At 40.4% G+C, this 12,989-nt stretch overlaps 1 protein-coding gene across 1 annotated transcript in view; it reads left to right on the forward strand.

The window, feature by feature from the left end:
• The window catches only part of LOC306984167 (uncharacterized protein), a 292,265-nt gene that overhangs the window by 130,997 nt on the left and 148,279 nt on the right, over positions 1–12,989 (forward strand). The window lies entirely within an intron of this gene.

Genomic DNA, 12,989 nt, shown 5'->3' on the forward strand with positions numbered 1-12,989 from the left:
TATCAAAGAGCACACCCAGGTTCCTAACCGACGACGAAGACTTAACAGAGCAGCCATCAAGTGTTAGACAGTACTCTAGGTTATTACGTGTGGAAGTTTTTTGTCCAATAATTAGAATCTCTGTTTTTTCTGAATTTAGTAGTAGGAAATTACTAGTCATCCAATTTTTTATATCAGCTATGCATTCCGTTAATTTTGTGAATTGGTAGGTTTCGTTAGGTTTTGAAGAAATATACAGCTGAGTATCGTCGGCATAACAGTGAAAGCTAATTCCATGTTTCCTAATGATATCTCCTAATGGTAGCATATACAGAGTGAACAGCAGCGGTCCTAGTACTGAGCCTTGTGGTACGCCATACTGAACTTGTGATTGATAAGACATCTCTTCATTTACTGCTACAAACTGATAACGGTCAGATAAGTATGATTTAAACCATGCTAGTGCAATTCCACTAATGCCAACATAATGTTCGAGTCTATTTAAAAGGATGTTGTGGTCAATGGTGTCAAATGCAGCACTAAGATCCAGTAATACTAATAGAGAGATACAACCACGATCGGATGATAAGAGCAAATAATTTGTGACTCTAACGAGAGCTGTCTCGGTACTATGGTACGGTCTAAATCCGGACTGAAAATCCTCGCAGATATCATTTCTTTCAAGAAAGGAACACAGTTGTGAGGATACTGCTTTTTCTAATATCTTTGACAGAAATGGCAGATTAGAGATCGGCCTGTAATTGACTAGTTTTGTAGGATCAAGTTGCTGTTTTTTAACAAGCGGTTTAATCATAGCTAGCTTAAAGGTTTTTGGTACGTATCCTAGAGACAAAGATGAATTAATGATATTAAGAAGAGGATCTATGACATCTGGAAGCATCTCTTTCAGCAGCTTAGTCGGTATAGGGTCTAACATGCACGTTGTGGATTTAGATGATTTGACGAGTTTGCAAAATTCTTCCTCTCCTATAGCAATGAATGAATCAAATTTTCCCTCAGGGAGACTACAATGCACTTCCTGATGCGATACTGTATTAGACGGTTGCATAGTTATAATTTTGTCCCTGATATTATCGATCTTATAAGTGAAGAAGTTCATAAAGTCATTACTGCTGTGTTTCTTGGAAGCTTCTGGGCTTGAAGCTTTCTTTTTCGTTAGTTTAGCCACTGTTTCAAATAAATACCTAGGATTATGTTTATTTTCTTCTAATAGGGTTGAAAAATAAGCAGATCTAGCAGCTTTTAAAGCCTCTCTGTAAGCAATCGAGCTCTCCTTCCATGAAATCCGAAACACCTCTAGTTTTGTTTTCTTCCAGTTGCGCTCCATTTTTCTGGCTGCTCTCTTAAGGGCCTGAGTGTGCTCGTTGTGCCACGGCGTTGGACTATGTTCTTTGATCTTCTTTAAGCGCAGCGGAGCAACTGTGTCTAAAGTGCTGGAAAAGAGAGAGTTAAAAGTTTCTGTTGCAATATCAAGTTCTTCTAAGCTATCCGGGATGCTGAGATGATGAAACTGATTAGGAAGATTATTGATAAAGCAATCTTTAGTAGCAGAAGTAATCGGTCTAACATATTTATAACACGGAGTCGGCTTTGCAGCCTTGGCTAAATGTAATTTACACGAGACTAGATAGTGATCTGAGATGTCATCACTCTGTTGCAGTATTTCAACGGCATCAACATCTATTCCATGTGATAGTATTAGATCTAGAGTATGATTACGACAATGAGTCGGTCCTGACACGTGTTGTCTAACTCCAATTGAGTTTATAATGTCTTTAAATGCCAATCCCAATGCATCTTTTTCATTATCTATGTGTATATTAAAGTCACCAACAATTAGTACTTTATCTGCAGCCAATACTAATTCTGATAGAAAGTCCGCAAATTCTTTGATAAAGTCTGTATGGTGCCCTGGTGGCCTGTATACAGTAGCCAGCAGAATTTTCAAACGTGATTTATCGTTTACACTATATATTTTTACATTAAGCACCAACACTTCAAAAGAATTATATTTACAACTAGATTTCTTAGTGGTTTTGAAAATATTACTATAAATTACAGCAACACCTCCTCCTTTGCGTTTCAGACGAGGTTCATGTTTATAACCGTAATCTTGTGGGGTTGACTCATTTAAAGCAATGTAATCGTTTGGTTTTAGCCAGGTTTCTGTTAAACACAGCACATCTAGGTTATAATCTGTAATCATATCATTAACTATTAGCGCTTTTGAAGTAAGAGATCGAAATATTCAGCAACCCAAGCTTTATCATTTGCTCATTTGTATTATATCTATTTTTTATTTGTTGAAGATCAATTAAATTTTTAACCTTAGATGGGTTTGAACGTATTTTTGATTTCCAAGTTCGGGGAACAGACACAGTCTCTATATGATGATATCTAGGTGAAAGAGGCTCTATGTGATGGGATTTATCTGACCTTGGTGACGTGAGGCCGCTAGCAGACGGTCGGTTAAGCCAGTCTGTCTGCTTCCTGACCTGAGGCCCAGATTGTCATGTTTTATCTCTAAGACTATGAGCCAAATTACTAGAGAGAAGAGCAGCACCATCCCAGGAGGGATGAATACCATCTCTTTTCAACAGGTCAGGTTTGCCCCAAAAACTTTTCCAATTGTCTATGAATTCTATATTATTTCGTGGACACCACCCAGACAGCCAGCCATTGAGTGAACACAATCTACTAACTATCTCATCACTCCGGCGAACAGGAAGGGGGCCAGAGCAAATTACAGTGCTTGACATCGTACTTGCAAGTTCACACACCTCTTTAATATTAATTTTGGTGATCTCCGACTGGCGGAGTCGAACATCATTAGTGCCGACGTGAATAATAATCTTAGAGAATTTACGTTTAGCATTAGCCAGCACTTTCAAATTTGCTTTGATGTCAGGCGCTCTGGCTCCCGGCAAACATGTGACTATGGTGGCTGGTGTCTCTATTTTCACGTTCCGTGTAATAGAATCGCCAATAACTAGGGCACAATCAGAATAATTCTCAGTGGGTGTTTCACTGAGCGGGGCAAATCGATTTGTTATCGGAACGGAAAAGTGGTTTTTTGATCCGCGACTAGAGCGATCCCTCACTGTCACCCATCTGCCCTGCTGCACGGGCTCTACTTCAGCCGGAACCGACTCATGTAAAGAGTTCACTAGGCTAGGCGCATCCAAAATAGTATCTAAAGCTCTAGCACTCTTCTTACTATTCTCGATTAAAGTTTGGATGCGTGTCTCTAGTTCTGAAATCTTCTCCGTCAGCCTGACTGTCTCCTTGCATTTATCACATATAAATCCTATATTGCCGACAGAGAAGGCTATGGTAAACATGTGACATGAAGTGCAGGTGACAATAACAGGAGAAGACATTACTCACCGTGTTTGTTGACTGATTCTTACTCACCTGGGCTTTTATGAACTCAAAGGCGCGGGCGCGAGAGAGAAAAATAAATAACTGAGCGCACGGGTGGTGCGTTAAAAGGCTAGCGAGTTAGCGTGTTGTGCTGACAATAACGGAAGCTAGCAATGTCAGGTTAATCTGAGATGTTGAGTAAGCTGTATTTAGTAGTATAAACAACTAGAATTTATAATAAATGATGGTTCAAAACAGAAAGAAATACGAAGCTAATACGAGGCTTAGACGCAGCAAACAAACTCACAGCAGCAGCAGTCACAGCGAGGCAGACAGGAGCAATCGATCTCCGAGCAATCGATCCAATTGAAGCAAATCCTGAGTAGCAAACAATGTGCATTTAGATGGTTTAACCTTCAGGTTCGCGTGGCGTAATTTACCCAGGACCTCATCCAGCCGTTGTAAATGTTCCCCAAATGTTCTCCCAAAAACAATAATGTCATCTAGATAAACAAGGCAAGTGGTCCACTGTAAATCTGCCAACACCAAATCCATAAGGCGCTGAAATGTGCTTGGTGCGTTGCACAACCCAAAACTTAAAACATTAAATTCAAATAGCCCCTGTCGTGTTATAAACGCGGTCTTATGTTTATCTCTAGGGTCTACCTCGACCTGCCAGTATCCACTGTCCAGGTCAAGAGTAGAAAACCACTGAGCATGGGCAAGGCTATCCAGCGCATCATCAATACGCGGTAGGGGATACGCATCTTTCCGCGTTACATCATTCAACCGCCTATAGTCAACGCAAAATCGAAGGGTCCCGTCTTTCTTTCGCACAGGGACCACAGGCGCCCCCCACGGGCTACACGACGGCTGTACAATTCCGTTTACCTGCATATCCTTAATATGCTCAGTTACTTCATCTTGCAGATGAAGGGGAACACGACGCGGGTGTAATTTAATAGGTTTGGCATCCCCCGTCTCGATCTGATGCGTTATTAACTGTGTCCGTCCTAAATCTGCATAATTTACACTAAAAACGGATAGATTTTTGCACAATAACTCACGCACTGCACGCGTTTCAGCCTCCCCAAAGCCCTTTTCATGTAAATTCAGCCGATCTATAAGCGTGTCCACAGAGAATGTGGGCCTTATTACCCATAGCCACGTCTCCTCCCTCTACCACAATATCAAAAAATAACTTACCCACTTTCATCCCACGCTTTAAAATATGAGTGTCATCAGTGACATTAATTACACGAACGGGCAAAATACCCTGCTCCACCCTACACACTACCCTTGCCACCAAAAGGTCACAATGGTTATAAAGGGAGGAAGAAGGTTCTAACATGCCCTGTAAACTATCAGACGCCCCCTCCACCGCCCCTGTTATCAAAACTTCACTACGAGGTGGAACAGATGTATCAACGTGCACAATCACATCACAGGGCTGCATACCCTTATTATTGCCAAACAAGAGGGGAATCTGTTTTCCCATCAATCGACAGCTCTTTTGATCGAGATTAATAATAGCGCCATATTTTAGCAAAAAGTCAGAGCCAAGCAGAATTTCCTGAGGCTCCAAATCTGCCACAAGGAACTCTGTGATGACAGATAGGGAATCAAATTGGCATACCATCTGCCAACGACCCAAAATCGGCATCCTCCCCCCGTTAGCCACCCTAACCACACCCTCATGATGTTCAAGGTGAGCCCCGCCATTCGTAATAGTAAGCCACCTATGTTTCGGTATTATTGAGACTTGAGCGCCTGTATCAACCAAAAGTTTGACGTCACACCCACCTAATTTCGCAGCAAGGTAAATCCCCGGATTGCCTTGGACAAATGAGGCCAACTGAAAAAAATTATCCTGCATTGGGGCAGGCATTCGGCCTATGATGCCTGCCCCCTCCCGTTTCCCTGCACATAAGGGCATTCTCTCCTAATATGCCGATTACATCCACATTCCCAACAACCACCCCCTAAAGGTTGCACCTGCCTTTTCCCGACCCCACTTATAGTTGGCGGTTCAACAATGCTATTTCTTAATAATGTGGGAACTGTCTCACAAAGTTGTTGTACAGATTTTTGCAAAGTCTGGACTTCATTACGAAGCGCATCCACCACCTCCGTCAGCGCATCTACCTTACTTTCTGCCGCAGAAATATGTAAACCACGCACTCGAGCATCAGGGGTAATCGTACATTGTTCTAACCCCTGAATAAGTTTGAATTCGCTTGCAATATTTATTGCTTCTTCTAAAGTGATAGGTTTAATGCTGCGCAATCGAATTCGAGTCTCCCCATTTCCCACATGTGCAATAAAATGATCTGCCAATAAATCATGGGTATCTGCACCTACTGAAGAATACGCCTTAGTCACCAACCTCCGCAGCGCATTACCAAACTCACGTAAGGTTTCATTCGGCATGCGCTTGCGTGACGAGAAACTAACACGATTCCATTCTGCGGTTTCACATGGTTCAAAACATTTACCCAAAGCGTCTTTCAATAAAACATAGCTGCGCTTGGCCTCTAACGAAAGACCACTATAAATATCTCGAGCGCGCCCTGATAATAAAAGTGCCATAAATTTCAATTTCATTCCGTCATTCCAATTATTCACCACAGCTGCCATCTCAAACTGTTCTTTCCAATCAGACCATTCCCGACCCGTGCCGGTAAAGGTCTCCGGCATAAATAATGGACGTGCCATAGACACGTTTGATGATGACGCTGTGGCTACAGACGGAGGTGCAGCAACAGCCGCTGAGGTAGATGGGGTAGCCACTAAAACATCCCGGTGCCCAGCTCCGCCCTCCATCGTCCGGTTGTTTTATTATCGTTAGGGATTAAATCCCACCGCTGCCACCAGTGTAACAACCAACGGAGTTCAGGGGAGGCAGAGACCAGCACACTCGGATAGCAGATAACACACAATACTTTATTAACTGTTAAAACACATAAAACACGTTACCCCCCTTTTAGTTGCTTATTGGTCCACAGGCAGATGAGCTCAACGTCTGGCGAGGAGGAGACACAGGAAATCCCCTTTATCAATTTCGTCATTTGACAGACAACATCAGTCCCTCCAGTCTCTCTGTTTCGTACTGTTTCTGAGTGCATCGATCAGGAGCTCTCCTAGCCTGCAGTCGTCCCCTAACTCTCTGACACATTTACCCCCCACTAACTGTCTGTCTTCACCGCCGGAGACACTAATTATCCCGAGCGGCCGTTTAGCGTTTCCCCACAAGTGAGAGCTCCCCCGACTCTCTCTCTCGAGCAGTACTCAAACCGTCCTTAACCCCCTGGGGTCTGAGGGGTTTTTGGGGCCCTTGAGAGGTTTTGACATGCCCTGACATTTGTGCTTATTTCAGCTACTTACAACATACCTTTGGCCAACACATAATTCTGCTGTATTCAGCACAAACTCTGCTACAATAATATGTGAGCAAAATGGAAGTTACATGTGTGCATTTTATAGAAAAAAAATATTATGCGTGGTTAGTAAGTTTTGGGAAAAAATGTGTCACTGCAATGAGCTCATATAACTCATACTGAATAGTTTGGCACAAGACTTTTGAGTTACCATTCTTGTAGGCTAGAATGTTTACTACAAAATGATGTGAAAATCATTCTGATCACTCTTTCACAAAACAACAATATAATGATTTAAACTTTGCAAGTCAGTTTTTGTGCCAGCACTGCTTTATGCGTAGGGGTGTTGATGGCCATGAATATGAATGAGGGGAGACAATAGACACTCCCCCATCCATGGCTAATGCCCCCATCAAGGTGCTGTGAGGCAGAGAGGAGAATCTGAGAATGAGAGGACATTCAAAGGTTTTGTTTTTAAATCTGTTTTTATTGTAATTCCTCTATGTGGAGGAACTAAATGTTGTGCCTCACAAGACCACAGTGCTACCGTACATATATAAACATATAGTACCAGTCAAACGTTTGGACACATTACCATTTTTAATATTTTTAATATTTTTGGAAGATGGCTGCATTTATTTGATAAAAAATACAGAAACAACAGTAATATTGTGAAATATTATTACAATTTAAAATAATGATTTTCTATTTTAATATACTTTCAAATATAATTTATTTCTTTGATCAAAGCTGAATTATCAGCATCCTTACTCCAGTCTTCAGTGTCACATGATCCTTCAGAAATCATTCTAATATCATGATTTGATAATCAGGTATTATCAATGTTGGAAACCGTTGTGCTGCTTAATATTTTTTTATAACCTGTGATATTTTTTTCAGGATTCACTGATTAAAAAGAAAAGCATTTATTCAAAATAGAAATACAATATAACTTAACACATCCTTTAAAAAAAAGAAAGCAAGGTAGTGTATACTGTTACAAACAGACTCATGGGCGAATGTGAGTAAACAGAGGTCACTTGCGGTCCAGTTTCCCGGGCAGGAATCACGCAGTCTGTGCAACCATGTCAACATCAGTCTCGGTTTTCCATGACAGGGTGGACTTGGACCTGTTGCTTGTTTGCCATGGCTCTCTTCGGGACCGGTGCTTGGACATGTTCATTGTCACATCTGTTGATAACACAATCAAAGAAACTGTATTATTATCGCTATCAATCACTATGGCCATGGATTAAGAAAAAGACAACCGATTTTGTAATTTCACACAAGAATAGGTAGGCCCTACTTGTATATTATGACGAGTATATTATGTATATTGTAAACACAATTACATTTCATCAGTAAAATATTACGTCTGTGCACTTACCATCATTCTCGATTGAGAACTGAACGACACCTGCATGTCCCTCTGCTGTGCTGGAGAAGGAGAGTGTGATGCAAACACATTCCTAAAAAAATAAAAACAACTGTGTTAGCATACATTATCCAAAGATGGGCGATTAATGGGTATGGACGCACAATGCATGTAGTCTATATATCTGTTGATGGGCCATAGGACGGAGAAATATCTATTTATGGGCCATAGATCGCGAGCTGTTGATGGCCATTATCTGCGCACGCATTTCAAACATTTACACCTGTATTCACAATCATCTGTGGCAATATTTTAGCGTGTGTCATAGGCTAACCAAAACCGAACATTTATATATAAAAATATAATGTCTAGTATTCAGACAGTATCACATTTTACCAGAGGCTGAAATATATTTGCACGAAATCATATTTACACCTAAGCAGATATTCGCAAAAGTCAGTATTTTTAGCATGATAATCAGTGTCATAAGCTAATCAAAACGGATTGAAATATAATACAAATATGTTTAGAGAGTAATATCACATTGAAACACGACCATATACGAATGTTAGGGATATTGTAAGGCAATCTTTCCTGTAATATGTCAAAAGCTAACCAAAACTAAGCAAAATATAGTCTGAAAATTCACATGAGTTCTATATAATCAGAAAAGAATTATATAACACTAAACAACTTACTCGAACTTGTATCCTCTGTGGGATCAATTCGCTCTTGAAAATGCAGCCGTTCTCCGTCTGAGATGCAACCGTTTCTCTGAGGAAAAGGTGAATTCTTCCTCGCTGTCCATAATCATCTGGAGGACGACTTTACCGGAGAAGCGTGCCATCCTCAAAACGCGATGAACTATCCGTGAATCTGACGAGAAACTGCGTGTTTTTTCATCATGGCATTGATCGGAGGGCGTGTGTGAGGCGTATAGATCACCTCAACTATTAGCATGTGAATAGCGCCGGGGGGCGTGGCGGCATCAGCTCATTAAAAATAATGAAGAGAGAACGAAAAACTGCGCCTCTCCTTGGTTTTAAACGGATTACATAAACTAAGAATATGTGTTTTTTTATATAAATTACTTCATTTAAAAGAAGAGAATTCTAGCTTCATAAAGACACATGTCTCGTTCCTGAGTGACAAGTATTCGCTGAGTTACAGTTCATTTTCGGACGCGTATCAGAATGGACTTCCCTGACAGAGAGAAGGCAGAACTCGCATCATGTTTATTTTTCTTTATTTGGCGAAAGACACAACACTTTGTTTTTATTGTGAGTATACACAAAAAAATAGAAACTTAACTGGATCGAATGATGTAAAACACTTAAATGTAAGATCAAAACCAACAAAGTATTTTGAATCTCTTTTGCACTGATAAGAAAAAAAGCGAGCAGATCACGCCGGCGTGATTGCCGACCCCAGGGGGTTAAATAATCCTCATCTCCTCCCACCTCAGCTGTATACGTTAATTCAATTAGGCAATACCCATTCATTGAGATGAAAGGGGGGCGTGTACATTAATCACCCCTAATTCAAACCATTTCCTTCTATTCATCACAATATGAATATGTTGACCTCAAGTCGTCACTGATTTATTCTGTTACATGATGTTGTCCTCAGACCATCATATGAATATGTTGACCTCAAGTCGTCACTGATTCATTCTGTAACATGATGTTGTCCTCAGACCATCGTATGAATGTTAACTTGTACGTAACATCTTGGTTTTACTCCAATGTTTAAACTAATAGCTTACAGTACTTTCATGAGATTATCATGGATTTTTAGGTCTTTACATTGTTGATGTTTTTAGCCAAATTTTTTGTGTCTTTGCTTTTTAGATTTTGTACATCAAATATGGAGGAATTTATAAAGACATCCGTATACAAAGAGGAGAGATGTAAAGGAAACAAAAAAGAGACAGATATAACAGTCCATGTTTTAGAAAAGGATTTGGATGCTTGTGAATTCATTCAAGAAAGGCTCACTACCATAAACACATCCAAAGATGCCAACTTCAGGAGTGTGAATTCTGCAAGTCTGCCAAATCAGAAAAATTTATATTTCTTGTTTACATGCAAATGCTCTGGAACATGCACACCTCAAAGTCGAAGGGCCAAAGGATGTAAGGCCTATGTTTCCTTTAAAAAGAGGACAACAATTAAATTTTTTGGTTGAGCTACCAAGTAGTATTGATGTGGCTACATGTTCAAATGACAGTTCTCTGCCAGTTTCTAGCAAAAGAAATAGTACAATTGCAAGCTGCAGGTGTCGGTCAGACTACTGTTAATACTTTTGTTATGTCTATGGAAGTTGTTCAAGACATCCAGGTTCAAGTAAAAAAAGACTGCTCTAAATTGCTTATCTTCACTGGCATTAAAAGTACAATAGAGCAGTCATTTCAGGAAATTGAAAATCCTTTCACCTTAATTCCATATTTAAACTAAAATTTTACAAAAAAAATGGGGAATTGTCCAGCCTGTGGAGAAAGTATTTGGGGTCAGATTGGACAACAGGAAAAAAACAGACTACTGGAATATACTGTATGAGCAAGTTGCAGTGACTGACAAGTTTGTGTATGTTCCAATTCTGCAAACCTTAAATAGTATTTTAATGCATCCAAACACCTCATACAGGTTCAAGTTGGGCATACCAAATAAAGATGGCATTTACTCTGATATTAAACACAGAGAGTACAGAAAGAGCCATCCCGTATTCTACTGAAAGAAATGCACTTCAAATTCAACTGTTTTACAATGATTTTGAGACTGCCAATCCATTGGGGTCAAATAAGGGAATTTACAAATTGGGTGGTATATATTTTACTTTTTATTTTTTATTCTCACCACAATTTAATTAATCTTTAGCAAACATACATTTATATGCACTTTTCCATGCCCAGGACATCAAAACATTTGGATTTGATGCAATATTGTAACCTATTATCAATAACATGTCCTTAAAACCTTTAGAGTAGAAGGTCTGGGTGGTTGTGTGCGTGGCAGCACTGTCCAAGTAACAGAGACAATCTCGGTTTGCATTGTCTTTTTGAATTTGTTGAATCTTTTAGAGCTCAGAATAGATCAAGCGTAGCATCAGTTCTGGCAGGTCACGTCAGTCAAGCTGGTGCATCAGCTGACTCTCAGCTGATCCACGTCCACCTATAGGAATACGATGCCTATCACTGTATACATATAAGCTCCTTCAGTATTATCAGCAGCTATCGCGTTTCTCAGGAGCGAATTAAATGCCGAAATTCAGCATCATCTCACAAGGAATTGTACATACGGGAATTTAGTGAGAGGAATTTGTTCCCCACAAGGATTTCACCTCAGATTCATTTAAGTTTGTGAACTTGAACACAAGATTCGCCGCATCGATCATAAGCTGCCTGGTTTGGAGTGACCTCAGTGTGAATTGCTGCTCATGCTGCATTATTGAAACAGGACTCGATGTGGTTCACTCTCCATTCATCTCTGAAAGTCTTCACGAAGCTAAGTACCTTTTTAATGCTCATTGTTAAGTTTGTGTTCCGACGTCCCGCCCGCGGGCCATTGGAATGTGTAGGAGATTGACGTGTTTGAAAGACAAAATTCCAAAAAAAAAAAAAAACATGTTAGATATGTCTGGAAAGATGAGTTTCTTGCGATTCGAACGATGTAAACCGTTTTAGGATAAAATCAACACAGCGGGTACAATCTGTTTCTTTGTCAGACCACCAACAGCCAAATAAACAATCATAAACTGGAAGTTAGGAACTTCAACTCACCCTTGAAGCCTTCTGTTAGTTCACTGATCCATTACATTCCAGCAAAAATGGTTTGGTTACACTGTCAAGGGTCCATACAATCCAATTCCGCAAATTATTTAGCCCATAACACATTTGTATATCAATAAGCATCCACGGAATGTACAGGGTTCGTACGGTCATGAAAAACCTGGAAAAGTCATGGAATTTTAAAATGGCAATTTCCAGGCCTGGAAAAGTTTTGGAAAATGAATAAACTCAGAAAGTTTTGGAAAAGTCATGGAAATTTATTTTTTAAAATATACGTGTACTTGAATTTGTTTAATTGATAATATTGTTTTTCAAATTGCAATAATTTTTTCGTTCGGGCGATCACAGTCACATCACGTGACATGTTCTCAGCGTGGGGATACGGCAACTCAGTTGCAGCTGAGCAAAAATAAACAATGCCGGTAAAATGTCGGTTTAATAATGTTTGGCTTCAATCTGAAAAATATACTGCATGGCTAGATAAAGACCAGGACCCGGGACGAGCAAAATGTAGACTCTGCCATAAAACGTTCGACATTTCGAACATGGGAGAAGCAGCGCTATCTAGCCATTCTAAAGGTGCAAAGCACCAGTCTGCCGCTGCCACTGCGCAACAGCCAGCTTCCAACTCGATCGCTGGCTTTTTCACCCAGGTGACTAACGTCGTGACACCCTCTGCCAGCTGCAGTGCTTCCCTCTCATCCACCACCACAAAGCAAGGGACCATTTTTGAGTGCTGTGACCAGAAATGAAACCCTCACTGCAGAGGTACTGTGGGCGCTAAAAGTGGCTAATTCTTACTACTCGTACAAGTCTTGTGAAGACATAAGCCAGCTTTTTCCGGTCATGTTCCCCGACAGTCAGATAGCTGCAAGATTTGCATGCGGTGAACGCAAGTGCTCGTATATGTGTAATTTTGGACTGGCTCCTTATTTTAAGAAACTGACTTTGGCTAGTGTATCAAAGCAACGAGTATATGTCATGTTATTTGATGAAAGCCTGAATCACTATTTACAGGCTAAACAGTTAGACATGCATGTCAGGCTATGGGACGGGTCCGAGGTGAAGACTAAATACCTCGGCTCAG

Source organism: Phoxinus phoxinus (assembly GCF_949152265.1).
Source record: "Phoxinus phoxinus genome assembly, chromosome: 17".
Taxonomy (NCBI): domain Eukaryota; kingdom Metazoa; phylum Chordata; class Actinopteri; order Cypriniformes; family Leuciscidae; genus Phoxinus; species Phoxinus phoxinus.